This window comes from Felis catus, chromosome X (genome assembly GCF_018350175.1).
Source record: "Felis catus isolate Fca126 chromosome X, F.catus_Fca126_mat1.0, whole genome shotgun sequence".
NCBI lineage: Eukaryota > Metazoa > Chordata > Mammalia > Carnivora > Felidae > Felis > Felis catus.
Window position 1 is genome coordinate 119,952,154 of NC_058386.1, and position 27,902 is coordinate 119,980,055.

Here is a 27,902-nt window from a genome sequence, read left to right on the forward strand (position 1 = left end):
CAGAATGTCTATATTTCATGTCCATGGTGAAATTTATCAGAAGCTCAAAAGAATACAGTAGTCATTACCTTGTTTGGAGCCATACTCCAGTTACTTGGTAAGTATAAAGTGTGTTCTCAGTGATGACAGTGATTACTCATTGAGAAATTGATTCATTCATTCAGCAAATCTTGAGTATGTAGCACATGTCAGAAATTGCTCCAGGTTCTGAGGTGGAAAGAGTAAACAGAAAAGTTCAAAACAAATCCCTGCCATCATGGAGCTGATAGTCTAGTTGGGGAGACAAATAATAAATGGGTATATAAATATACAATGAAAATATTAAATGAGATGGTGGTGAGTGCTATAGAAAAAAGTATAGCAAAGAAGCAGGTGAGTCAAATGGAGAGTGGGGGTGAGGATTTGGCATTTTAAACAGAAATATCAGGGAGACTTGCACTGAGAAGATGACCTTAAAGCAAATATGGAAGTCTTTGAGGGTCCTAGAATGGATTTCTGGGGCAAGAACATCCAATAGAAGAAAGAGTGGTACAAAGACCTGTTTTAATTTAATTCTAGCTATTGTTGTGACATAATATACTATAGTTTGCTTATTATCTTCTTCCCACACTGGAAGGAAAATTCCATAAAGGCAGAATATTTGTTGTTTCTTTTTTCACTGCTGCATCCTAAGTATCTAAAACAGTGCTTGGCACACAGTAGGCACATGATAAATATTTATTGAGCGAATAAATTAGTTCTTTGTCATCTTGCATAAAATAAAGTGTAAAAAGTATTATGATAATAGTTGATATATTCTCTACTTTGTAATAATTTACATTGAATCCATGAAGGGCCTTGGGGATTGATCCTTGTACCCTTATTTTTCTTTTCTGTAACTACTGTCCAGTTGATCTCCTGAGGTCCCATGATCTTAAATGTCATGTACGTGTTCTTGGGTCCCAGCTCCAACTTCCGCCCTGAACTCCTAATTCACATTTCTAATCAACTAGTAGACATTTTCGTGTGGATGTCTACCAGACAACTCAAATTTGGAATGTCTATAAGCAAACTCTTGATTCTTCTCAAACATGTTTCTCTCCTAGTAAAGTAGGAACTCCTTTTCTCAGGCCCCCAAACTGGTAGCATCCTTGACTCTTCTCTTTCTCTCCCTCCTTGCATCTAATCTAACAGCACATAATGTTGCCTCTAGTTTCAAAAATACTGCAAATCTGAGCCAACAACATTACATTCATAGTTTACTGTTAAAATGACCTCATGGTGCCCCGAATGGTGCCCTGCTTTCACTCTTATACCCCTAGAGTTCATTCTCCTCACAGAAACTGGAGTAAAAAATTTATTTATTTTGAGAGGGTGTGTGTGTGTGTGTGAGTGAGTGAGCAGAGGAGGGGCAGACAAAGAAGGAGAGAGAGGATCCCAAGCAGGCTCCATGCTATCAGCATGGAGCCCAATGGGCTCGAACTCATGAATGGTGAGATCATGACCTGAGCCGAAACCAAGAGTCAGAGACCTAACAAACTGAGACACCCAGGTGCCTCTGGAGTAAAATTTCTAAAATATAAATAAGCTCATGTCATTCCCTTGCCAAAAACTTGTCAATGGCTCCTCATCTCCCTTAAAATAAAATTCAAACTCTACTCTGGCCTACAAGACCTTGCATGATCTGACCTTTGTCTCCCTTGACCCCCTTCTTACCCTGTTGCTCTGTTCCAGTCATGCTATCCTTCTAACTGCTCCTAAAACACACCAAGTATGTTACTGCCTTAGGGGAACTTTCAGTTCCTTCTGCCTGGAATATGCCTCCAGCATGAATTATTCTTCATGAATTATTCTATTCACCTCTGCAGAGAGGCATACCCTGAGTACCATATATTATAGTCACCGTTCCCCCCATATTCCCAACCCTCAATCACTATCTCCTTGTCCTACTTATTTTACTTCATGACACCTATTAATATCTGAGTTACATGATTTATTTTAGTCCTTTATTGTCTGTCTCCCCAGTTTAGAATGTCAGCTTCATGAAGACAGTTACTTTGTTTTGTTTGTTACTGTATCCCTGGCACCTGAGTCTTTGGTACATATAGTCAATAAATATTTGCTGAAGAGCTGAGTATGATATTATTTCCATATGCTTCCTAACTCACATGTGAATAAGAAACCTAATACAACAGGTATCTTTATGAGTCAGATCCATGTTAGCTAAACAGCCCTGTGTATCCTCGGCACCTCTCTAGCTCAGGGGCCAACAACAAAGATGAACCAAAGCAGTTCTCATCCTCAAATAGCTTACAGGCCAGTGAGAAGGCAAGCACATACACTCGTTGGGACTCTCTTGACTGTGTGTCTTGAGGTCAGAGACCGTGATGATTCTTCTTCTGCATGTTCAGTCCCTACCAGTCAGAATGAGCTAAACATCCTAATCCAGGAGGCTACGATACTTTGGGAGGGCAAGAGAAGGATTGGTTCATTTGAATGAAATCAGGGAAGAAGAAGGAAATGTCCAAACTGCCTCTCCTTAAAGGCATGTATAAGCTTTTGCTAGGATTAAAGATTTTCAATGGAATTTCATATAGAGATGAATACTAAGCAAAGGCTTGTGGAAAATGACAATATAAAGTCTGTCTAACACCTAGGACTAGACCCTAGCTCACAGACTTTTTGCTTGTTTCCATTTCCTTGGCCTCCCATACTTGCATTGAATTTGTACCTGAAACATATCCAAAGTATTGAGTTCCTGGATCAGAACTCTACCCTGTATCACAATTCCTCCATTTCTATGCCAAATGCCCAGATCAGGACCTGTTTCCTTTATGTTGATCTGTCCATCCCTCCATCCTCTAGCTACTATCTAGTTGATGTTTACTAGTGCAATAAGATACAGAGCAATTCAGTGTGGTAAGGACACAAATACATACACAACTATTTACTAGGTCTTGGGGATACCAAGATAAATGAGGCATAGAATTGGTGAATAAAATAGACACTATTCTTATGCTCAAGACACTCTTGGTCTAAAGGAGAAAACAAGAAATTACTGTTCAATGTGGGAAGTGCTGATATGACAAACAGGGTATTCTGGGAGCACAAAGACAGGTCACCTAACCCAGCCTGCAGTCACAGCAGAGGCTTTTTAGAAGATGGCTAGAAGTTAGAAGTTAGCCAGGGAGGGGATAAATATTTCAAGAAGTAGAAGAAATATATAAAGAGCTAGAGTTAAGAGAGAATGGCATATTCAGGAAATAAAAGTAGTCCATTGCAAAGAATGCTGACACTTCCTTTGTAATGGGTTTGGGGTTTGTCAAAAGATCAAAACCATGGGCAAAAGAGCTGAACGATAAGGAGGGAGGTACTATGTGCAGAAATCTGCAGTGACTTGGAAAGTTCCTGTACTCCATGATTCAGCTTTGTTTCAATAGTATGAACTATTTTCAAATGAGTTAATATTTGGGGCTTATTAAACATCTCAGGTCATACTAACATCTTCTCCTTAGCTCAAAGCAAATATACTTAAAGAGAAACTTATCATTTAGATTTGAAACTGATAAGCATCATAAAAGAAATTCAATCTGTGTTTCTCCTATGTTTACTGTTTTCAAAATGCTGCTTAATGAAAGCTATTTAATATCTCCAGAAGATTTATTAGCTGCTCGTAAGCTTTGGAGAAAAGACACACTGATTTTGTGGGATCAGGCAAAATTGAGTCGGGGATTTAGAGCTCTATTCCTGATCCTACCACTGCCTCACTTCAGGCCTATCTAAACCATCTTCCTGTATGAGATCAAAATCTTTTTCTTACAAAGAGAACAAAATTTGGAGTTTCTTGAAGTGACTGCTTTGTTGATGCAGATGGAAATGATCTATTAGGAAAGTTGGACATTCAAATTTCTTACGAATAGAAGTCACTTACAGACTATGAGCTAAGTTCTAACTTGGAAAACTGAGTCAGCAATAAAGGAACTCTGAATAAAGGAACAACTAAGCCCTAGGAGACACATGTGAAAGTCTGACAAACTCAGATAAATATTTATACAGTGAGTTGGCAGTGGAATTTCCAATTGTTTGGGGAGGTTTAACACCCAAGAGATCAAACTATTGTCAAAAGTCTCCATGTACTGGGTTGGGGCATGGGCCAAGGCCCAGTCTTGGAGACAAAACAAAGGAGAAAAGGCCAAACAAAATTCCAATCTTAATGAAGCAAAACTAAAAGGAAAGGAAGGAAATAAGGAAAAAAGGAAGAAAGGATGTAAAGAAAGCAAGAAAAGAAGAACAAAAATAAAGGGAAATTAAAAATAATAATTTTTTTAAAATGAGGCAAAACTGGGAATGAGGAAATTTGCTGAGAGCAGTGATTTGGTGACAACATAGACATACACTAATGTCCTTTAAAGAAATCAGATTCAAAAGTTTGTCAGTGAGGGAGATTTGGAGAGTAAAATGAGAAATAATCAAAACAGCAAGGCAGGCAGTTCCTAGATCTGCTAATTTCTGACTTTGGGGCAGGGTATTAGTCAAGGTTTTCCAGAGAAAATGAAACAAGAAAGTCTAAAATCTGCAGGGTAGATCAGCAGGCTGGATACCCAGGAAGAGTCACAGCTCAAGTTCAAAGGCACTCTGCTGACAGAATTCCCTCTTCTCTCGGAGACCTCAGTCTTTCTCTTTTATCCTCTTCAACTTATTGGATAAGGTTCACCCATATTATGGAAGGCATTCTTTTTTATTCAAAGTCTACTGATTTAAATGTGAATCTCATCCAAAAAACACTTTCACAGAAACATCCAGAATAATGGTTAACCAATTATCTGGGTGTCATAGCTCAGCCAAGTTGACAAATAATAATCACAGGCAATGACTTGGATTTTAAGGCCCTTCTAAATAGTTAACTAGGACCAGGATAAAAACTTTAGAATCCCTAAACATTGGGGGCGCCTGGGTGGCTCAGTTGGTTGAGTGTCCAACTTTGGCTCAGGTCCCGATCTCACAGCTTGTGGGTTCCAGCTCCACACCGGGCTCTGTGCTGACAGCTCAGAGCCTGGAGCCTCTTCTGATTCTGTGTCTCCCTCTCTCTCTGCCCCTCCCCCGCTCACACTCTGTCTCTCTCTCTCAAAAATAAATAAACATTAGACTCTCTAAACATTGTAAAAATTATTATGCCTTTACCATATCTAACAGATATTAAAGAATTATGTAACCTTTCTGGTTGATGTAGGTTTCTTGTTCATAGACATAATGGAGATCAAGTGTATCACCCTTTGGCCCTAATCAACCACTAGTTATCAGTCTTTATACATTTTTCTATTGTGGATTTTCATAAGAATTTAATCATATAACATTTGGTCTTTTGTGACTGGCTTCTTTCATTTAGCCTTACGTTTTCAAGGTTCATCAAAGTTGTAGCATATATTATTCATTCCTTTTTATAGTCAAATAATATATTGTATGGATAGACCACTTTTTGCTTATCCATCTGCTTATCATAAGTAGATGATAGACATCTGGGTTGTTTCCAACTTTAGCTATTATGAATAATTCTGCTATAAATACTTGTGTACAAGTCTTTTTTAGGCATATATTTTCATTTTACTTGGGTGTATACCTAGGTGTAGCATTGTTGGGTCATTTGGTAATTCTATGTTTAACCATTTCAAGCATTGCCAGACTGCTTACCAAAATTTCTGTACCATTTTACATCCTCACCTGTAGTGTGTGAGGGCTCTAATTCCTCCACATCCTCAACAGCATAACACTACTGCACTTTTTGCTTTACTATCTGTTGTTAATTCCTTAGCCCATTACAGCGTTATTCCCATCTACTTCCTTTATTCCAATCTACTTCCTTTATAGTGGTAAACATTACACATATATTGCATTTCTACATGTGACAGGCCCAAAGACACACTGCGTGCATATTATTTTATATAATTGCTTTTAAAGTCAATTAAGAGAAGGAAAATGTGCATTTATATTGTCTATTGTAATCACATCATTATCTTTACCAGTGTACTTTTTTCATGTGGCTTTAAATTCCTGCCTCAGATCATTTTTTTTCAAACTGAAATTTTTAATTTTTTTTTAATGTTTATTTTTGAGAGAGCGAGAGTGAGAAGGGGAAGGGCAGAGAGAGGGGGGGAAACACAGAATCCGAAACAGGCTCCAGGTTCCGAGCTGTCAGCACAGAGACCGACGCAGGTAGCTGAAGTCAGATGCCCAACTGACTGAGCCGCCCAGGTGCCCCTCAAACTAAATTTCTAAGAAATTGCTTTAGAATTATTTGTAAGGCAAGTCTGATCCAACATATGTTTTTCTTTATTTTCTTTCATTTTTGATCAATATTTTTGTTGGATATAGGATTCTTGGTTGGCAGAGTTTTTTCTTAGAGCACTTTAAATACGTTATCTCACTGTCTGCTGACCTAAGTTGTTTCTGCTGGTGTTAATCTTTTCAGGGTTTCTTTGTAGATCATTCATTTATCTCTGGCTGCTTTTAAGGTGTATTCCTTGCTTTTGATGTTCTGTGTTTTTAGTACAATGTGTCTATCTGTGGGTCTCTTTGTGTTTATACTACCTATAGTTTAAGTTTCCTGAGTGTGTACATTATTGTTTCTTTTAATTGTACATATTTCAAGTGTACCATTGGAAAACGGTTATACATTGTGAAATAACCATAATCAGGGCAAATCATAAGCTTTATAGTGTTGAATCTGTCACCGGGCAATGTATGATTCACCTGGTTTTTGTAGTGTTTTCTAAAGCCCTCCAAACCCTGCCTCCATCACAAACACATGTACACATAGATTACAGTGAAGATTAACTAAATTTCTACACCTTCCAGAATGTGTAGTGTACTTAATGTACAATGAGTAACAGCGTTTTGTTCTTCTCCTTCTAATGCTTAACAATTACTCTTTCCCGCTCCTCCTACCACTGTTAATATTCATGACCAATCAACACTACTTCCTGAACCAAATGCTGCATCCTGCACTCTGACTTTGCTGGCAATTAGAAACGTCATATAAGTGATGCTTGCCCCAGGAAAACACCACGGCCATTTCATCAGCCAGTGCATTATTAAGTGTACAGATTAAAGAAGGGGTCATGGGAAGCCATCATTTCCTATTCACTCCCAAACAGAAAATTTTACCAGCAAATGTTAATCCCTGAACTGCCCTCGTTGTGGGAAGAGAATATAAATGGTGATACTTTACGCAGCTAGTTTGCATATACTTGTTCATCCTGTCTCCATGTTCCACACATCTTCAGCTTCCTCAACGTCTTTGTCAGCCAAATGCACTTTGCTCTATCTTGTAGTTTCTAGTCACTGCTGCATTCTTTCTATTGGCTTCTTTTCCTCATTGTTCAAATTAAGGGACCCTCAACGTCTGTTTTGCCCCAGGATATTGGCCTTCCAAGTTGTACTTAGCTCTGCATTAGTAGTATCAGCCTCTGATGATAGCAGTAATCGCAACTAACATTGATTAAGCTCTTAGATTATCAAACTAAGTTCTGGCTCTAATCACGTGGTAGGTACCATTATTCACGCATTTTCACATAAGGAAATGAAGGCCGATGTAGGCTAAATTACTTCTCCAGTGTCTTAGTAGGAATTTGACAAAGTTGAAATTTGAAGATAGGTCTAGATAACATTACATCCTCGTTCTCTTAACAAGTAACAATATAGACATTTTCCACCCACCCTTGCTCTTAGGTCTCAAAGCTTCAACCCAGGTTACAATCCTGTACCTCCCGCCATCTTCCTCTCCCCACTTATTCATGACCAACATCCAGGAGAATACTTTTCGTACCGTTTGCCTTCATTTGTCAACGAAGGGAATACACAGGGAATGGAAAAGGAGGTGGATATTAGAAGGATTCTCTTCAACCAACTGAGCTCTATGTTTCTAAGCTGAGGAAAGGATAGGGAGAAAGAGATTGAAGACACAGGAAAGAGGATAATTGATGGAATAAGTTACTTTTCCTCTGAAAATTATAATTCTTTGGTTCTGGGAATGTCTTAGGGGGGGCTCTTATTAGCACAGTTCTAACATGAAACCAGCTGCTGGCCCAAAAGCATGGCATTCTGATGAAACAAATTTATAAGAGAAAATATATAAAGCAAACTATTTAAAGATGGCTTGTTTGAAATGATGCCAACATTAACTTAATAGCAATTTTAAATGTTAAAGTGAAAGATTGTAAGGATTGTTTTTTAGAACTATTATTGTACTTACTATAATACATCATTTTGCCAAAAATATTCTTGAAGCTGAGCAATTTAAGAAGCTATTTTGGAAACTAATTGCAAAGAGTTTCCATTAAAACAGTTTCATTTTCTTTTTTTCATTGAAATCTCAAGTAAATACATAGTCATACATAGAATATTATTTATCATAAGACACATCACGCAGTACAATAAAACCATAGATGAGACTTTGGCACACAAAATGAGTTTAGTTTCATTATTGAGGATTCTTCCACGTTTTCAAAGTAAGATATCAAGTCTTATTCATTTTGTGAATTATATTCAATGGATAGCCACAAAGCTGTCCCTTCACTGGACTAACATCAGATATGCTGGTTAACCTTTAACCTCCTTTTCTTTCATTAGATGAAGCAAATCCAACAGCCATTCATGTCATATAAAGTGTCAGGAGCCACTGCCAGGAACTATTTATATTTCTTGCTCCCTCCCCCTCAACCAGTCATCAGTCTGTAACTGTGCTCTCTTGCAAGCTAATGGTCCTGTCACACCCAAGGACCGGATCCTCTGAGGATGATAAAAGAATAAAAAGTAGCTTTAGATTCTTTCTTAGGAAGAATGGAGAATATGTACATAAATACAGTATTTTGCATAAATTTCAAGGGGGATAAAAATCCATCTTCAGTTGATCCATAAATCTTCTACAAGTCACTTAGGAATTATTATAGAAGGTTCTTGTGACCCTGTCTCTCTGTTTATGTCTACAGTCCAGAATGAGAAAGCAGAAAAAAAAAGGAAGGCAATTGTGATACAACAATGTATCTCCTACTATCAAAGAATGAGTTTTTAGGTTGAAAGGGCCACCAAATGGCTAGCAAAAAGAAGGAATATGAAATTATGAGACATCATCAAGAACTTTCAGGATACTAGTGATAAGGAGAAAAGCTTCCTTGTAGCAGTCAGAATGCTTTGGCCTGGAGAAAAGAAAGGAAATTCTCATTCAAACTCGCTTAAGTAATCAAATTAATTCTCTTACTGGAACCTACCCTACTCCCATACTATATTTTATTAGGAGTATGACCAGAAGCTCAGTTGAGGTCAAGGAACCCAGTTCTGTCTGCCCCTCTCTTCTTCCTTTTGGTCTCCCTAACTCTGATTTCCTTAATGTTCACCAGATAGTTGACAGTGGCAATGAAGGCTACAATTTTTACAAATATTTTAAAGATGTTTATTTTTGAGAGAGAGAGGTGCAGAGAGAGGAAGACACAGAATCCAAAGCAGGCTCCAGGCTCTGAGCTGTCAGCACAGAGCCCGATGAAGGGCTCGAACTCATGAACTGTGAGATCATGACCTGAGCTGAAGTCAGATGCTCAACCGACTGAGTCTCCCAGGGACCCCTTTAGGCAACACCACCTGTTGCAGCTTACAGGTTAACAAAAAACAGGTAACATTGAAGGATGGGGAATCTGAACAGTGTTGGATTTCTCAACAGCAATAGAATTGAAAACGGACAATGACAGCGGAGTAGGAGGATGATCTTATGCTTGCCTTGTCTCTCAAACACAGCTAGATAATTGTCAAATCATGTTGAACATCCACGGAATCGATCTGAGGACTAAGAGAACAAACTGTACAACTCGAGAGAGAAAAGAGGCCGCATCATGGAAGGTAGGTAGTATGGTGATATGATCTGGGGGAGAAAAGAATCACAAGGGCTGTGGACAAGACGGAGCCCTGATCACGGAGAGAGAGATAAAGCAGCATGCAGGGAAATGCACAAGGAAAACACTTCTCCGAAACTGTTGACTGGGAAAGTAAGAGAGGGTGATTATTGCCAGTTTTTATAAGCAGTAGATCTGAAAGTCTGATGTTTTAGAAGTCTGTGCCATCACCGGGGTTGAACCTGGTGGGCTTAGCAGTGCTCCTGTGGAGAATGAGAGGCCCAGGAGTGGACAGTGTGCTCCTTCGTGGAGTGCATTTAGGAGAGGCAGCGATGCCTCTCAGGGGACAAAATACCTGACAGGTGCCATAGAGCTGTCCTATTCATTTGCACACAAGCAGAGATGCCTGCTGAGGGTAGCTAACCTGGATCCTGGCTTTTTTTTAGCTTTATGATGAAATCTAAGCCCCTGTGTGGTCGTACCAGCCACAGCATGGGTCTGCACCATGCCAGGTCCCTAAAATTTGGTGTTTTGAAAGGCAGACTTCGAGAACTCAGCAACTCCACAAAGTGTAATAACATTCAAAAGAGTCCCATAACAAGAAAGTGAAAAGGGGGCAGAAGGTTTATTTGGGCAAATTATAGTTGAAAACTTCCCTAATGTGGGAAAGGAACAGAACTCCAGATGCAGGAGGCACAGAGAACTCCCATCAAAATCAACAAAAGCCAGCCAACACCAAGACATATTATAGTAAAGTTTGCAAAATATAGAGATAAGGAAAGAATCCTGAAAGCACCAAAGGAAAAGAAATCCCTAACTTACAAGGGAAGACAAGTCAAGTTAGCATCAGATGTCTCCACAGAAACCTGGCAGGCCAGAAGGAAGTGGCCTGATATATTCAACATGCTGAATGGGAAAAATATGCAGCCAAGAATCCTTTATCCAGCAAGGCTGTCATTCAGAATAGAAAGAGAGATTAAGAGTTTCCCAGACAGGGGCGCCTGGGTGGCTCAGTCGGCTAAGCATCTGACTTCGGGTCAGGTCAGGATCTCGTGGTTCATGAGTTCGAGCCCCACGTTGGGCTCTGTGCTGACAGCTCAGAGCCTGGAGCCTGCTTCGGATTCTGTGTCTCCCTCTCTCTCTGCCCCTCCCCCTGTCTCTCAATAATAAATAAACATTAAAAAAAATAAAAAAAAAAGAGTTTCCCAGACAGACAAAAGCTAAAGGAGTTTGCGACCACTAAAACAGCCTGGCAAGAAATATTAAAGAGGACTCTTTGGGAAAGATGAAACACAACAAAGACTAGAAAGGAATAGAGAAAAATCTCCAGAAACGACTTTATAGGTAATGCAATGGCACTGAATTCATACCTATCAATAATCATTCTGAATGTAAATGGAGTAAATGCTCCAATCAAAAGATATATAGTGTCAGATGGATAAAAATGCAATACTCATCTATATGCTGCATATAAGAGATTCATCTTAGACCTAAAACCATCTCAACATTGAAAGTGAGGGGATGGAGAACCATCAATCATGCTAATGGATGTCAAAAGAAAGCCAGAGTAACCATACTTATATCAGACAAACTAGATTTTAAACCAAAGACTGTAACAAGACATGAAGATCGGCATTATATCATAATTAAGGGATCTATCCCAAAAGAACATCTACCAATTGTACATATTTATGCCAATTTCAAAGCCCAAGAATATATACATCAGTTAAGAACAAACTAAAGAGGGGCACTTGGGTGACTCAGTCGGTTAAGTGCCTCTTGATTTCAGCTCAGGTCATGATCCCAGGGTTGTGGGATCAAGTCCTGTATTGGGCTCCATGCTGAGTGTGGAATCTGCTTAAGATTCTCTCTCTCTCCCTCTAAAATAAAATAAACATAAACTCATTGATAATAATACAATAATAACAGGACTCTAACATCCCACTTACAGCAATGGACCAATTATCGAGGGAGAAAAATCAACAAGGAAACAATGACTGAATGATACACTGGACCAGATGGACTTAACAGATCTTTCAGAACATTTCATCCTAAAGCAGAATACACATTCTTTTCAAGTGCACAGGGAACAGTCTCCAGAATAGATCACATACTGGGTTACAAATCAGCCCTCAACAAGTACAAAAAGATCAAGATCCTACCATTCATATTTTCAGACCACAAGGCTATGAATCTTGAAATGAGCCACAAGAAAAAATGTGGAAACACCACAAAGACATTGAGGTTAAATGGATTAACCAGGAAAATAAAGAAGAAATTTAAAAAATACCTGGAAACATGACAGTCCAAAGCCTTTGGAATGCCATAAAAGCAGTCATAAGAGGGAAGTATATAGCAATACAGGCCTACATAAAGAAGCAAGGAAAGTCTCAAATACACAACCCAATCTTAAACTTAGAGGAGCTAGAAAAAGAAAAACAAATTAAGCCTAAAGCCAGCAGAAGAAGGGAAATAAAGAGTAGAAATGAGTGTTATAGAAACAAACAGTAGAACAGATCAATGAAAATAAGAACTAGTTCTTTGAAATAATTAATAAAATTGATAAGCCCCTTGCTAGACTTCTGAAAAAGGAAAGAGAAATGACCCAAATAAATAAAATCACAAATGAGAGAGGTGAATAACCAACACCCTATAAATACAAACAATAAGAGAATATCATGAAAAATTATATGCCAACAAATTGGGCAATATGGAAGAAATGGATAGATTCCTAGAAACCTATAAACTACCAAAACTGAAACAGGAAGAAATAGAAAATTTGAACAGATCCATAACCAGCAAAAAATTGAATCAGTAATCAAAAATCTCCCAGCAAACACAAGTCCAGGGCCAGCTGGCTTCCCAAGGGAATTCTACCAGCTATTTAAAGAAGAGTTAGTATCTATTCGTCCCAAACTGTTCCAAAAATATAAATGGAAGAAAAACTTCCAAACTCCTTCTACAAGACCAGCAATGCCTTGATTCCCAAACCAGAAAAAGGCCCTACTAAAAAGGAGAATTACATGCCAATACCCCTGATGAACATGGATACAAAAATTCTCAACAAGATACTAGCAAATCAAACACAACAGTCCATTAAAAGAATCATTCACCACAATCAAGAGGGATTTATTCCTGGGCTGCAAGGGTGGTTCAGTATTCACAAATCAATAAACATGTTATACCACATTAATAAAGGAAAGATAAGAACAGTTTAATCCTGTCAATAGATGCAGGAAAAGCATTTGACAAAGTATAGCGTCCATTCTTGATAAAAACTGTCAACAAAGTAGGGGTAGAGAGAACATACCTCAACGTTCGAAAGGCCATATATGAAAACCCCACAGCTAATATCTTCCTCAATGAGGGAAAAACTGAGAGCTTTTCCTCTATGGTCAGGAACAAGACAGAGATGTCCACTGTCACCCCTGATATTTAACATAGTACTGGAAGTCCTAGCCTCAACAATCAGGAAACAAAAGAAATAAGAGGCATCCAAATTAGCAAGGAAGAAGTCAAACTTCCACTATTTGCAGATGCCATGATACTATAAATTGAAAGCCCGAAAGACTCCACCAAATAATTGCTGGAACTGATACATGAATTCAGCAAAGGTGCAGGATATAAAATCAACCTACAGAAATCTGCTGCATTTTCATACACCAGTAATGAAGCAGCAGAAAGAGAAATCAAGATTCTATCCCATTTACAATTACACCAAAAACCACAGGGGACCTAGGAATAAACCTAACCAAAGAGGGTAAAAGATCTGTACCCTGAGAAAGTATAAGGCACTAATGAAAGAAATTGAAGATGATGCAAAGAAATGAAAAAACATTCCATGCTCATGGATAAGAAGAACAAATATTGTTGCAATGTCTATACTACCCAAAGCAATCTACACATTTAATGCAAGCCCTATCAAAATACCACCAGCATTTTTCACAGAGAACAAACAATCCTAAAACCTGTATGAAACCACAAAAGACCCCAATAGCCAAAGCAATCTTGAAAAAGGAAGGCAAAGCTACAGGCATCACAATTCTGGATTTCAAGCTATATTACAAAGCTGTAGTCATCAAGACAGTATGGTACTGACACAAAAACAGACACACAGATCAACAGAACAGAATACCAAATCCAGAAATGGACCCACAATGATCTGGTCAACTAATCCTCAAAAAGCAGAAAATAATATCCATGGCAAAAAGACAGTCTCTTCAACAAATGGTGCTGGGAAAACTAGAACACTTTCTTACACCATACACAAAAATAAATTCAAAATGGCTAAAAGACCTCAATGTGAGACAGGAAACCATCAAAATCCTAGAGAACACAGGCAGCAACTTCTTACCAGATACATCACCAGAGGCAAGGGAAACAAAAGCAAAAATAACTAGGACTTTATCAAAATAAAAAGCTTCTGAACAGTGAAGGAAATAATCAACAAAACTAAAAGACAACCTATGGAATGGGAAGAGATATGCCATTTGCAAATATCTGATAAAGCGTTAGTATCCAAAATCTATATTAAAAAAGTCTCAAACTCAACACTCCAAAAACCAAATAAACCCAGTTGAGAAATGGGCAGAAGACATGGAAATTTTTCCAAAAAAGACATCCAGATGGCCAACAGACACATGAAAACATACTCATCATCAGGGAAATACAAATCAAAACCATGATGATATACTATCTCACACCTGTCAGAATGCCAAAAATTAACAACACAAGTAACAACAGATTTGGCAAGGATGAGGAGAAAGAAGCACCCTTTTGCACTGTTAGTGGGAATGCAAACTGGTGCAGCCCCTCTGGAAAACAGTATGGAGGTTCCTCAGAATATTAAAAATAGAACTACCTTATGACTAGCAGTTGCACTACCCAAAGGATACAAAATACTGATTCAAAGGGGTACATGCACCTCGGTGTTTATAGCAGCATTATCAACAGTAGCCAAGCTATGGAAAGAGGCCAAATGTCCACCAACTGATGAAGGGATAAAGAAGTGATATATATGACTCAGCCATAAAAAAGAATGAAATCTTGTTATTTGCGATGATGCAGATAGCGCTAGAGTGTATTGTGCTAAGTGAAATAAGTCAGAGAAAGACAAATACCATATGATTTCACTCATATGTAGAATTTAAGAAAAAAAACAGATGAACATAGAGGAAGGGAAAAATAGAGGGAATCAAGTCACAAGAAACTCTTAAGTATAGAGAATAAACTGAGGGTTGATGGAGCAGAGGGGGATGGGCTGAATTGGTGATGGTATTAAGGAGGGCACTTGCATCAAGCACTGGGTGTAATATGTAAGTGATAAATCACAGAATTCTTATTTTTTTAGTTTATTAACTTACATTCAAGTTAAACTACAGTGTAGTATTGGTCTCAAGAATACAACCCAGTGATTGATTCATCACTTACATGAAACACCCAGTGTTCATTCCAACAAGTGCCCTCCTTAATGCCCATCACCCAATACTGACATTACACTATATGTTAACTAACTAGAATTTAAATACAAATTTGAAAAACGTTTAGAATAACAGTTTCAAAATGGTTAGGGAAAATAATTTCCCATGTAAAAGTCCATCCTCACTCCATTCTGGTTAAAGAAAGATACAATAAATAAATGTTGAAGTCTAAAAAAATTTACCTTTTAGGTAGGTAAATTAAAAATGTGGAGGTTACATAAAAATGTGTTCTACTGGGGCACCTGGGTGGCTCAGTTGGTAAAGCATCTTACTTTGGCTCATGTCATGATCTCACAGTTTGAGTTCGAGCCCCACATCAGGCTCTCTACTGTCAGTGTAGAGCCTGTTTTGGATCCTCTGTCCCCCTCTCTGTGCACCTCCTCTGCCTCACCCATTCTTTCTCTCTCTCAAAAATTAACATTAAATTTTTTTTAATTAAAAAAATGTGTTTTACCAAAGTAAGGATACCCCAAGAATGAGGGAGAAACAATGAGATCACAATGGACAGACCCAAAAGAAAGTTCCAAGATGACAATTGCACAATAGGTCTAGAGTGTAACCGGTCAAAATTGGAACAAAAGACTATAAGGCCCCCCAAAGGAAGACTCTAGGAAAATAAAAGGTCATATAATCACCAGACTCTACCCGGTTCTGCAGTGAATCAATTTTATGGGATGGTGATAGTTGATATTACTGATATCTTTGAGGGGGTCTAATAAATACCCCTTCTTTTTCCTACATGGAATCTAAACAAATTAAGAAATAATCCCAGGTGAGCTTGCCAACACACTCACAGTAACATTGGATAAGGCAGGCCTCTCCCTCATAGAAAAGCAAAGTACACCCCGAAGGACCCCTGGCAAACAGAACTTACCATGGCCAGCTCATTCCGAAGAGGAAGAAAGTCAAATGTGAGTAGAAAATGTTCCTTTATTTTTCTAAATTTAGCTGTCAAATAAGTCACCTCTCCTGTGTGGAGTAAACAGCAGGAAACAACGGAGAAAAAGCAGTCTACAAACAGTTTAATTAGAAATTTACATTTAACTATCTTGGGGAAAAATGTCAAGGATAGAAGTGATAAATGATGAAGAGGGGCATCATCGAGGAAGCTAAACTTTGTTTTTTTGTAATAATAGCAGTAGAAAATGTGCAAGTGTATTGTTTACAACTATACTGAGATGAGTGCCAGAATACAAAAATCTGTTGCATTTCTATGTACTAATAATGAACTATCAAATGGGAAACCAAGAAAATAATAAAATACCTAGGAATAAACAACCTGTACACTGAAAACTTAAGACATGGAAAGAAACTGAAGACACAAAGGGAAAATTTTTCATGCTCATGAATTGGGAGAATATTGCTAAAATGTCCCCTACTACCCAAAGCAATCTACATTCAATGTGATTCCTACCAAAATTCAAATCGCATTTTTACAGAACTGAAACAATTCTAAAATTTATATGGAACTACAAAAGACCCTAAATAGCCAAAACAATCTTATGAAAGAAGAACAAGGCCAAAGGTATCACACTCTGATTTCAAACTATACTACAAAGCTATAGTAATCAAAACAGTATAGTATTGGCACAAAACAGACACATAGATCAATGGAAGAATACAGAGCCCAGAAATAGACCCACAATGGTCAATTAATTTTTGACAAAAAATATACAAAGGGGAAAGAACTATCTCTTCAATAAACCAGACCACTATTTTGCACCATATATAAAAATTAACTCAATGGATTAAAGACTTAAACTCCTAGAAGAAAATATGGGAACAAAGCTCCTTAGCAATAATCTTAGCAATGTTTTTTGTTTTTTTTTTTTTTTGCTTGTTTGGGATCTGCCTCCAAAGGCAAAGGAAAGAAAAGCAAAAATAAATGGAACTACATGAAACTAAAAAGCTTCTGCACAGCAAAGAAAACCTTCAAAAAACTGAAAAGACAACTTACTAAATGGGAAAATACATTTGCAAATCATATATCTAATAAGAGGTTAGTATCCAAAATATATAAAGAACTCATATAACTCAGTAACAAAAAAGTATGATTTAGAAATGGGCATTCCCACCAACAGTTGATGGGAATGCAAACTGGTGCAGCCACTCTGGAAAACAATATGGGGTTTCCTCAAAAAATTAAAAATGGAACTACCCTACTACCCAGCAATTGCACTACTAGGTATTTATCTAAAGGATACAAAAATACTGATTTGAAGGAGTACATGCACCCCAGTGTTTATAGCAGTGTTATCAACAATAGGCAAACTATGGAAACAGCCCAAATATCCATCAAGTGATGAATGGATAAGATGTGGTATATATGTGCATTTGTGTGTGTGTGTGTGTGTGTTACACACAATGGATTATTGCTCAGCGATACAAAAAGAATGAAATCTTGCCATTTGCAACAACGTGGATGGAACAAGAGGGTATATGCTAGGCAAAATAAATCAGAGAAGGATATCATATGATTTCACTCGTGGAATTCGAGAAACATAACAGATGAACATAGGGGAAGGGAAGGAAAAATAAGATAAAAACAGAGAGGGAGGCAAACCATAAGAGACTCTTAAATACAGAGAATAAACTGAGGATTGCTGGAGGAGAGGTAGGTAGGGGGATGGGCTAGATGGGTGACAGGCATTAAGGAGGGCATGTTTTGAGATGAGCGCTAGGTATCATATATAATATATGAATCACTGAGTTCTACTCCTGAAGCCAAGACTACACTGTATGTTAACTAACTTGAATTTAAATAAATAAATAATAAAATAAATAAATAAAAATGAGCAGAGGACTTGGAGAGACAGTTTTCAAAAAAGGTATACAGATGGCCAACATGTACATGAAGAGATGGTCATCAGGGAAATGCAAATCAAAGTCAGAATGAGATGACAGCTCACACCTCTCAGAAAAGCTATTGTCAAAAGATAAGACATAATAAGTGTTGAGAATGTGGAGAAACACTGTCGGTGTGAATTTAAATTGGCACAGCCACTATGGGAAAATAGAAATATCACATGATCCAGGAATTCCACTACTGGAGTATCTGAAGAAAATAAAAACAATAATTCAGAAAGATACATGCACCCTTAGGTTCATTGCAGCATTATTTATAATAGCCAAGATATGGAAACAACCTAAGGGTCCATCAATATATGAATGGATAAAGATGTGATGTTATATATATATATGTATGTAAATAAGAGAATATATAATATACATATATATGTACACATATATAATATATATATAATGGAATACTACTCAGCCATAAAAAATAAAATCTTGCCATTTGCTACAACGTGGGTGGACCTTGAGGGTATTATACTAAATGAAATAAGTCCAAGACAAGTAATACATGATTTCACTTATATAGGGAATCTTACAAAAACAAAACACATTCTCGTAGATACAGAGGACAGATCAGTGGCTGCCAAATGGTGTTGGAAGGGAGCAAAATGGGTGAAGCAGATCAAGAGGTATAATCTTCCTATAATAAGATAAACAAGTCATGGGGATGTAACGTTCAGCATAGGGAATATAGTCAACAATATTGTGTTAACCTTATATGGTGACATATGGTAACTAGACTTACTGTGGTGACTATTTTGCAGTGTACAAAAGGGCAAATCGCTGTTGTGTACCTGAAACTGATATGTCAGTCATACCTCAAAAAAATTATGCCAGCCTTTATGTCAAAGAGAATAGCTCATTATTTACGTATGGTCATGTCTACATAGGCAGAACTCCACGTTATGAAATACCATAAAAATTTGTCATAGCGTAAAATTAGTGCCTCATTGATCTATTAGGTTCCTTTACTAAGTGGAAATGCCAATATAAGTGATGAATATGTCAATGAGGTATTTATTTTTTGAAAAAATTATAATGAACGTTTTTGGGTGTTTGTTTTTTTCAGTTTGCCAATTTTGAATACTCATGTTTCTAAAGGCAAAAGAACTAGGGCCAGGACAGTGGTTGGTGAATATTCCTGGACTCTCTTTGATGGGAAGGAAGAACTGAGAGTTTATAGGAACAGGGGAGGAGGAAGGCCAGGACTCAAAGAGAGAGAGGTGAAAGGCAGTATGTCTAGAGCGAGATACCATGTGCCTGTTTGATTGATGGCTCTCACATCAAAAATTCTAATTAGAGAGATAAGACACGTTGCTTATTGTGTTCATCTTGATGGCTAACACAGATTCTGATTGAGCTGTTACAACTGGTATTGCTTATTAATGCAGCAAAATCTCATTAATTTCCACCTGATTTCTGCATTTATAAAACTAAAACTGAGGCTTTTTTTTTTTTTTTTGCCTGAGGAGGCAATTGGCAGTGCTTGATCATGAAATATCAGGAGTGACCTACCGGGTACCATCCCGCAATCTTGCTATTTGCGGCAACTTCCGCATGCCGTGTAGAAGCCCCTCCAGCACTCCTGTCCGGTACCGCAGCAGAGACACAGAAAAGATAGATATGATTGATGTAAAGTATAGGCAGCTTTGGTAACAACTAGATAGATCACTGTGATAAAAAAAATGTGAGGCCTAAAAAGTAGTGAAAGTTCTCTTTACAGAATTTTATGGTACGTTTACTAAAAAACAAAAAAATTACTCTGTGTATTTCACACTTGAAAATGCTTATAGAGAAGCACCTTCAAAGAAATCTATCCTTGATGAACTGCAATCCCCTTTTGTCTTTTCTTTGGTCTTGGGGATATGGCCTCCCCAGACCTTTAATTTTGGTATATGAAAGCAGAGGATGGCAAGGGAAAGCCTCTTTCATATATATCTGCATGAATATAAATACATAGAAGATAAACCACATATACGTATTATAGAATATTTTTAGTCGTGACAACATAATCATCTTTACCTAGAGTACTAAGATGGTCCCAAACTCTGAAAAATTATGTGGCTATTACAGAAATATTTCATGCTGTTTGCCTTTTCTAACTATAGAGCATTCATTGAGCCCAATGCTAGACATTAGTGTTTTATTATTAATATCCTAGTTTATTAAAATTCAATAAACATTTACTGATCCCTGCTATATGCCTAGCACAGTTCTAGGCACAGTGGATACAGAGATCAACAACACCTCGTTCTTGCCTTCATGGAATTTGCATTCAACCAGATAACGTGATAAGAAAAATAGTGTTCAATAAACTTTGCCAGTCTTTTGAGAGAAGTACAATTATTTTCATCCTCCGTTTACAAATTAAAAAAAAAATCCTAGGAACAGAGGAGAAACCTGATGGGCAGTTAATGTAATGGTAATAACCACACTACACAGTCAATTACTCAGCCTACTCTTTTCTGGTGTTACTTTCTCTAGCCTCGTGAATTTTTACCCAACACACGTCCAGTTTAGTGCTTAACCATAAACCATAAAAAAGAGAAGGGGTCTCTTCTGCAGAGCTGTAGAGGTTTCTCTCTGTGCCTCTCATTCCTCTCCAATACCCTACTTATAAATTCTAGCCACCATGGTTTCCTCAAACTCTGACCACTATCTCCCCAACTCAGCAGAGCCACAGGACTTTGCTTGGTTTCCTTCTTCTGCACTGTGACCTTGAACATGCATTTAGGAAACAGGCTGGGCCAACTGTAGGGCCCGTTTTGTCTGATTTCCTTTTCTCAAAGATCACAGTCCTGTACTGTTGTGCAAGGTCTTAAAACCACTGTTTCATGTATTTTTGGCTGGCTTTTTAGTGGCTATGGCAGAATAGCAATTCCTATGTCAATTAACATTGAATGGATAGAGGTGGAAATTCTGGCATCCTATATATTCTTTCAAAATTCGACTTCAGGTTTTACAGACATTTCTTATATAAAATTGCTAATTTGGAGATTTTTTTCCCTGTAATTCATGTTGATTGCAAATATTGTTTTTTAAATGCATGGTCATAAGTGGAAATTGTGGAAAATGTGTTTTCTTTTGCAATAGCTTCCCATAATAGTTATTCCACTTACTTTAATCAACATTATAAGCATTTTCACACACTATAAATGTTTTCATAAAGATCTTCAAGGCTACATAATATTCAATCATATGGTTGTACCACAATTTCCTGAAATATATAAACACTGAAGGCCATATTTAATTTTGTATTTAAAGAAAGGAATATAACCAAAGGCTCTGAATCTTAGCTTCTCTTCATACTAGCAGTATGAATTTAGGCATCTTTTAAAATCTGTTTCCTAATCTCAAAAATAAAAATGGTATCCTTTATAGGATTATCATGCAGATCAAATAAAATAATGCATGTAAAGCACTTACTATAGAACTATCAACACAACTAAATTTTATTGTTTATGCTCCCAATGTATAGTAGGTACTACATAGGTTTAGCTAAATTGCATTTTTTGGTAATGAACATGTTTGTGCCTGAGGAAAGGAGAGGTGAATTAAATTAGATGGAGGCAAATCACTAAGGCCTTTGTTTACCATAGTGAAGAATTACTGATAGACTTGAGGTTGATTTATTTTTCACATGTTCATATACATCAGTCTGATATTGTTAGAAGTACATTGAATCATTAATTGGGAAAAATCCAAATGTACATCAATTTGTTAATGGACATCTTTTCAGTCTAACAAATTTTCATCTAATAAAATAGAATGTTTTATGGCTTGATCTTCACGTATTCATAGTTCTCTTCAAAATATTTTCTTTTCTAAGATGTTCACATTTGCTCTTAATTTTATTCGTCTCTCGTTTATATATTCTATTGGTAGTCTGGGTGGCTTATTTTGGAATTCTATAGGGCTGTTATACAGTGTAACTATTAATTTTCATATTATTTTATAGCCATTTTATTGAACTTTTTTAGTTTTAATAGCTTATCTCTTCATTCTACTTAGCATAAGAAAACATATCATTCATAAGTACTTAATTTATTTTTTACCATTTTAATAATTCTACCTTCTAATCTTGTATCTAATTCATTCTGAAAGACATACTAGTAATGACACGCCTATCAGACTCCTCCTGTGATATTGCCTATGGATTTGAGATGTACCGTTACCCCTAAAATGCCAACATTATAAAAATATGTAATAGGGAGACTGAAAATCCCTGATAATACTATCCTCAGAGGAAAACAGTTTGCTGCATATTAATCACATTTTATGAAAATTGCTTTTAAATTTACATTCTTTGGTATACTTTTACCTATCACATCTACTCATTCTTTCTAATTGCTGGATATTATTGCATTCTATGGATATGTTACTTACAAATTTATGGCTATTTTAATCGATTCCATTATTTAGTTATCAAAAACAATGCTGCAATCAACATCCTTATAAATTTACTTTTTGCATGTGTGTATACATATTTTTAAATATTATCAATGTGATTTTAATATTTTAAAAATATTACCTCTCACATTGTTCATTTTCTGAAAGTCTTGTACAGTCAAGTTTCCTCACCTACTGAGTTGATGCAATTCGTTGCTTCTGGTGGATATTGGACGCTGCCTTGAAAAAGAAGCCATTGCTCAGGTAGAGGTTAAAATTTTGAGTTTCTAGGATGCACTTGGAGATAATATAGTTTTAACCGTGTTTTTGAGAGAAAGAGTTTCAAATCTTGAAAACTTTCCACTCCATATGAAGAGCAAATCTGGGATCTGAGTACAGAGATTTGCTATAATCTACAGTGTAGAGAAGACAGAATATAGTTTAAGGTAAGTTCCTGTTACACAAGAATGGGGAAAAATGTTTCACAATGCTGGAAGGAACATGAAAAGAGTCAAAAGGATGAGACTATGCCGAAGACGGTGTCTGCATCACTGAACTAATACTCAGTCCCCCCACCCCTTAAACCGTGGCCCTATGTTTAAGTGGAAGAGGTAGGTGAATAGGCAAGGACAAAGTAGTGTTAATAATTTTAAAGGGGGGAAGCGAAAAGCGTATGATGCTTTTCATCTTTTCCCCGGGGGGGAAAAATAGCTTCACAACTTCTCAATACAAAGCGAGGGTGGCTGTAATAGAGAAGGAATGCTGATTTTATGCATTTCATAAGGGAGTCTGAGCTGTTCTTCTCCATTTTCCCACAATTTTCACCAGACAGAAGAGAGATCCAGAGGACGCCAAGAGACCCTGTGGAGACAGTGGAAGTGTATGTAAGACTTAAGTCAGTATGGTGCTCTGAAGTCTAGGTAGAGGGTACCAACAAGTATCAGAGAATAAATCACAACTGCCAAGAACCAGGAGGGAAAGCTTAGTGAGCAAGGAGAATTTGGCTGATTGTCCTTCAACAGCAAATGAAGAACCAGGAGAGAAACTCTATGCCAACCAGAGGTCAGTAGGTATTCAGAGAGAAAGATCTCTCTTGACCCAGAAAGCCTTCCCCTGCTGCTTCCATAATGACATACAAAATTTCCCTATGTCTGGATGTCATCTATGGAAATGGGAAGAAGAGGAAGTGAAATGAACCTGAAAAGTTTGGCCATTAAACTTCAAAGAACCTGAGGTCACCCTAAAGAGTTTTTAAACTTTGGGGGATGTTAATTTACTTTGAATTGGCAAGTTTCATAGATGTCACCAGACGCTGCCACCATTAAGAGGGCTTAAGAGTTCAGAGCAAGTTATATCTTTGAGTGGTCATATATAAATTTTCCCCACCATCGCAAAAAGTATTTTTAAATTGCCTTCCAAAAGGTTGTGCCACTTAAACATTGTCACACTGTCCTGCAAGAATGTAATTTCTCTAGCTATACTGGAGGGGAGGTAAAATGGTAGGGAGGCTGCTAACTCCCCACTTGATATGAAAAGTGTAAGATGCAGCTAATTATCTTATGACACAGCGCAGTTGTATTCGGCTTTTCAGAGGGTTCCACAAAGTGATTTATAAAGTATTGCATCTCAAGTTCCATGGCTTACTTTTAATTTATGAGTTCACTAAAACGATTGAAATTAGTTAACAACCTGGTGTGTTCTTTTCCCTACACGATATATAACATCAGTGACTGATGTCAGAGATATTTTAGAAAGTGTTTAATTTGGGTAAAAATGGATACCTGTCTTTGTTTTCCATTTTAAAGCATTATTTTAATTAATTGCAGTCAGTATAGGAAGAGAGTATTGTTAAATAGAAATGTGAGTATTGAAAATTCATTCAATATGTTTTCTTTTTAAATGTAGGGAAATATGAACTACAAAAGCCTCTGTTCGTTTCAATTCTATTTGCTTCAGAAAATCTTTATAACATGCTTCATATATTTTATATTATGAAGGCTAACAATGCATCCTTCATGATATAAGACATTCACATCTTTACAATGCAAGTAATAGAAGTAAATGACATCAAAAATCTTTGCTGAAAATACTAAGTTTGGGACCTTTTGCTTTAGGATTTTCATGTACTAAACTAAAATAGGCCTAAGACCAAGGGTGTCAATTAATATGTAATAAGAGGAACGAACTTTGGATTAGGTTTTCAAACGCAGAATAACAACTTGAGTATTTTCTGGTTTTTTATTCTTTTTAGCCGTGTCTCCTCAAGAAAGTATTTGCCTTTCCTTCTGTCTTATTCAATTGTGACCACTTATTTTATAAAAGTTGACAACTGTAAAAGTTTAGGCAAAGCTTTGATTGCAATCATAAAACTTGTTTGACCACCTTTACAAACTTTCGTTATTATCTTGAAAAATCCCAGTATTTTACTACTCAAATAAGCCCTCTTTTTAAGAGGCCCCTAGGAAAAAAAAAAAAGAAAGAAAAAAGAAAGCAGAGCTGTTAAAAGAAGGCTGATTTGAATAGATAATTTTGACCTGAATTCTCCATAGCCCTCATGTTCCATGTTGCAACTTTCTTTGTGACAGCTAAACTTCTCTCAGGTTATTCTGCCCGCTTAAAGTCAGAAGGGGTATATTTCAAATGCCCTTGGGGTATTAGAAATATGTACTGTTAATCATAAAAAGCAAGATAAATGTGAAGCTATTTGAGTAACTAGAAAGACTCAAAGCTCAAGTCCTGTGGTAGGTCAGGGGTATCTGATTAAAGGAGAGATGATATACTTTGAACTTTGTCCAGGGTCTTTTAATGTATAGCAGTTTGTCTATTCTAATTAAATTTTTGGATCGAAGGAAGTACATGATCAGAAGAAGCTGGTGTGGTCATGGAAAACATCAGAAGACTTATAATTAAGTGTCACCATTCCTCTTTCTATGTGATCTCGAACAACTTAATCCCTCTGAGCCTCATTTTTGTAACATACCAAACAATAATGTTTCTACCTCCTAAACTTGACAGCATATAGAACAGGGTTCTCATAGATATTTGTTACATTGTTATAGCTGAAATTGATGCAAGGGAGAATTTTACAAAACGTTAAAAATTGTTCTAATAGGAATTCTTCACTCTTATAAAAAATAGTTGGCGCTGTTCACTCACGTCTTAAAGTTTTTTCTTCACTATAGCTGAAGAAGTAGGAGGCACGAAGTTTAACTAGTGTTACTGTGGATTCAGTGATGCCAAGTTCACCATCCCTGCCTTACGTGGCTCTGAAATACCCCAAACCGTGCATTTCTCAGAAGAGAGGCATTTTTGCTTTCGCTTCACTTGAACAATCTCACTAAAAGGTAAACATCTCCCCAGGTGTTGACTTATTTTTATTTGAATGGCTAGTTCAATATGCACAATCATAAAGCTAAAAATACACTATACACCTATAAAACTGAAACATACTTACAAATTAAAAACATTTATATAGCCGATAAAATTCAAATTCACAATATTAGTTTCATATGAAAGGGTGAGGCTTTCCAAAAAAATAGATCGCTCCTCACAGTGTGAACACAGTAATGACGAATCCTAATATCTAGGCTTTTCTGAGTATTCAGCAGGCCTAGATCACTTTATGTCTTGTGGTGATTTGATTTTTTGCTACTTTTTTTCCAAAGCAGTGAGAAACTTTCATTTAGACTATGTGACACAATAATTTGGCTCTCGCCTCGTTCAAATGAATATTTAATCTCTGTCTCTTTTTTTCCATCAGCCCGCAATTAAAATATCATACAGGAGGAATGACATCGAGACGGCGATGTAGGTTATTCCTGACTTTACTCTCCCTACAAAAATGGACAACGAATATCTATTCAAGGACAAGACTCCGTGGGAGACTCCTAGAACGTGGGAGTAAGGCTAAAGCATCCCCATGTACCACAGAAGGGGCTACGCACTGAGCACATTGTCTCTCCCTCAGGACAGCACCTGGAAGAGGTCTCCCCCATGGCCCCTGTTACCAGACCTCACACCACAAGGGATGTGGGAAGCCCAGCCCCTGGGAGTCCCATGATAATAAAGAGCCCGCAACAACCAACCCACGGACCTTGACAGACCAAATTCTTACCTGTGGGGACGAAAGAGCAATCCCACCCCAACCAGCAGCTTTGGTTTTTGGCACAACCAAGTCAGGGGTACACTCCAGCCGGGGAACTTGGCGGGGTGCAGATCTTCAAATGAAGAGTTTTGCTAGCACTGCAGCCTGGTAGACCCAGGCCCAGACAAGGTGCTGAGTCACAGCCCAACCAGCTGAGGAGAGTGGCTTCCTGTCCCATCTGACCTGAAGGGCTAGTGGAAAACTGAAAGCTGTACAGCCCAGTGGAGAAGGGCAGACAGAATCAACGGTTTGCCGAGCGAAGCCAGTGGCCCTGTCTGCCGGGGAACCGGGGGCATGGGTCAGCCTGAGTTAAGAAAACATCCTCATGGGTCTTAGAGCGGCTTCTCCCACTGCGCCTGGGCCAGAAGTCGAATTTGTAGCCTCACTCGTGGCTGAATGTAGGCTTGAGCCTGTTTAACCGGCAAACCTAACCAGGGCTCAAAGGAAGCCGTAAAGTGTATTCAACAACCTTAGGTACAGTAGCATCTGAACAGAGAGAGTGGCCCGCGATTTCCCCCATCTGCGGAGTAAATAGGTGGCCTATCCCGACGAGGAAATTTAATATACACATTCAGGCCTGATTTGGACTCCCAAACAATAAGCCATGCAGGGCCCTGGTAGGCTGCCCCGTCAGGGCAGGGAAGCTAATTTGTGGCATCATCTTCTTCTGAATATAGCACCAAGTCTCGACCATTTAGGAAGCCTCGCCAGAAAACTCCTACAACCGTGGAGCCCATCCTATAGCCTCAAGTGCATAGGGAACCAAGCCACAGTCCTCTCCAGTAGTTCTCATCCCGTGGCACATACTCCCATCCTCTGAGCTTAAACAGTTGCTGCGCCCGAAAACAGACAATACTAGCAGGCCTCACCTGCCTAGAACCCTTACAAGCATACCTCGGAGATAACGCAGGTTCAGTTCCAGACCACCACAATAAAGTGAATATTGCAATAAAGTGAGTCAAATGAATTTTTTGTGTGTTTCCTACTGCATAAAAATCTATTACGTGTGCAATAGTATCACGTCTCAAGGTAACGCCTTATTTTCAAAATACTACTGAAAATGCTAACCATCTGAGCTATCAGTGAGTGGTAGTCACTGATCACCATCACAAATACAATATTTCAAACTGTTTCATTTTCATAAGAATCAGCAAAATGTGACCCAGAGATACA

The 27,902-nt window shown here is 37.7% G+C and overlaps 1 long non-coding RNA gene across 1 annotated transcript; it reads left to right on the plus strand.

Annotated features, from left to right (window-relative positions):
* LOC123383499 lies at positions 1–27,670 on the plus strand. The gene is made up of 5 exons (XR_006593252.1): positions 1–97; positions 22,754–22,849; positions 23,414–23,647; positions 25,768–25,929; positions 26,346–27,670. It is a non-coding gene; the product is annotated as an uncharacterized LOC123383499 (long non-coding RNA).
* The last annotated feature ends 232 nt before the right edge of the window (positions 27,671–27,902 follow it).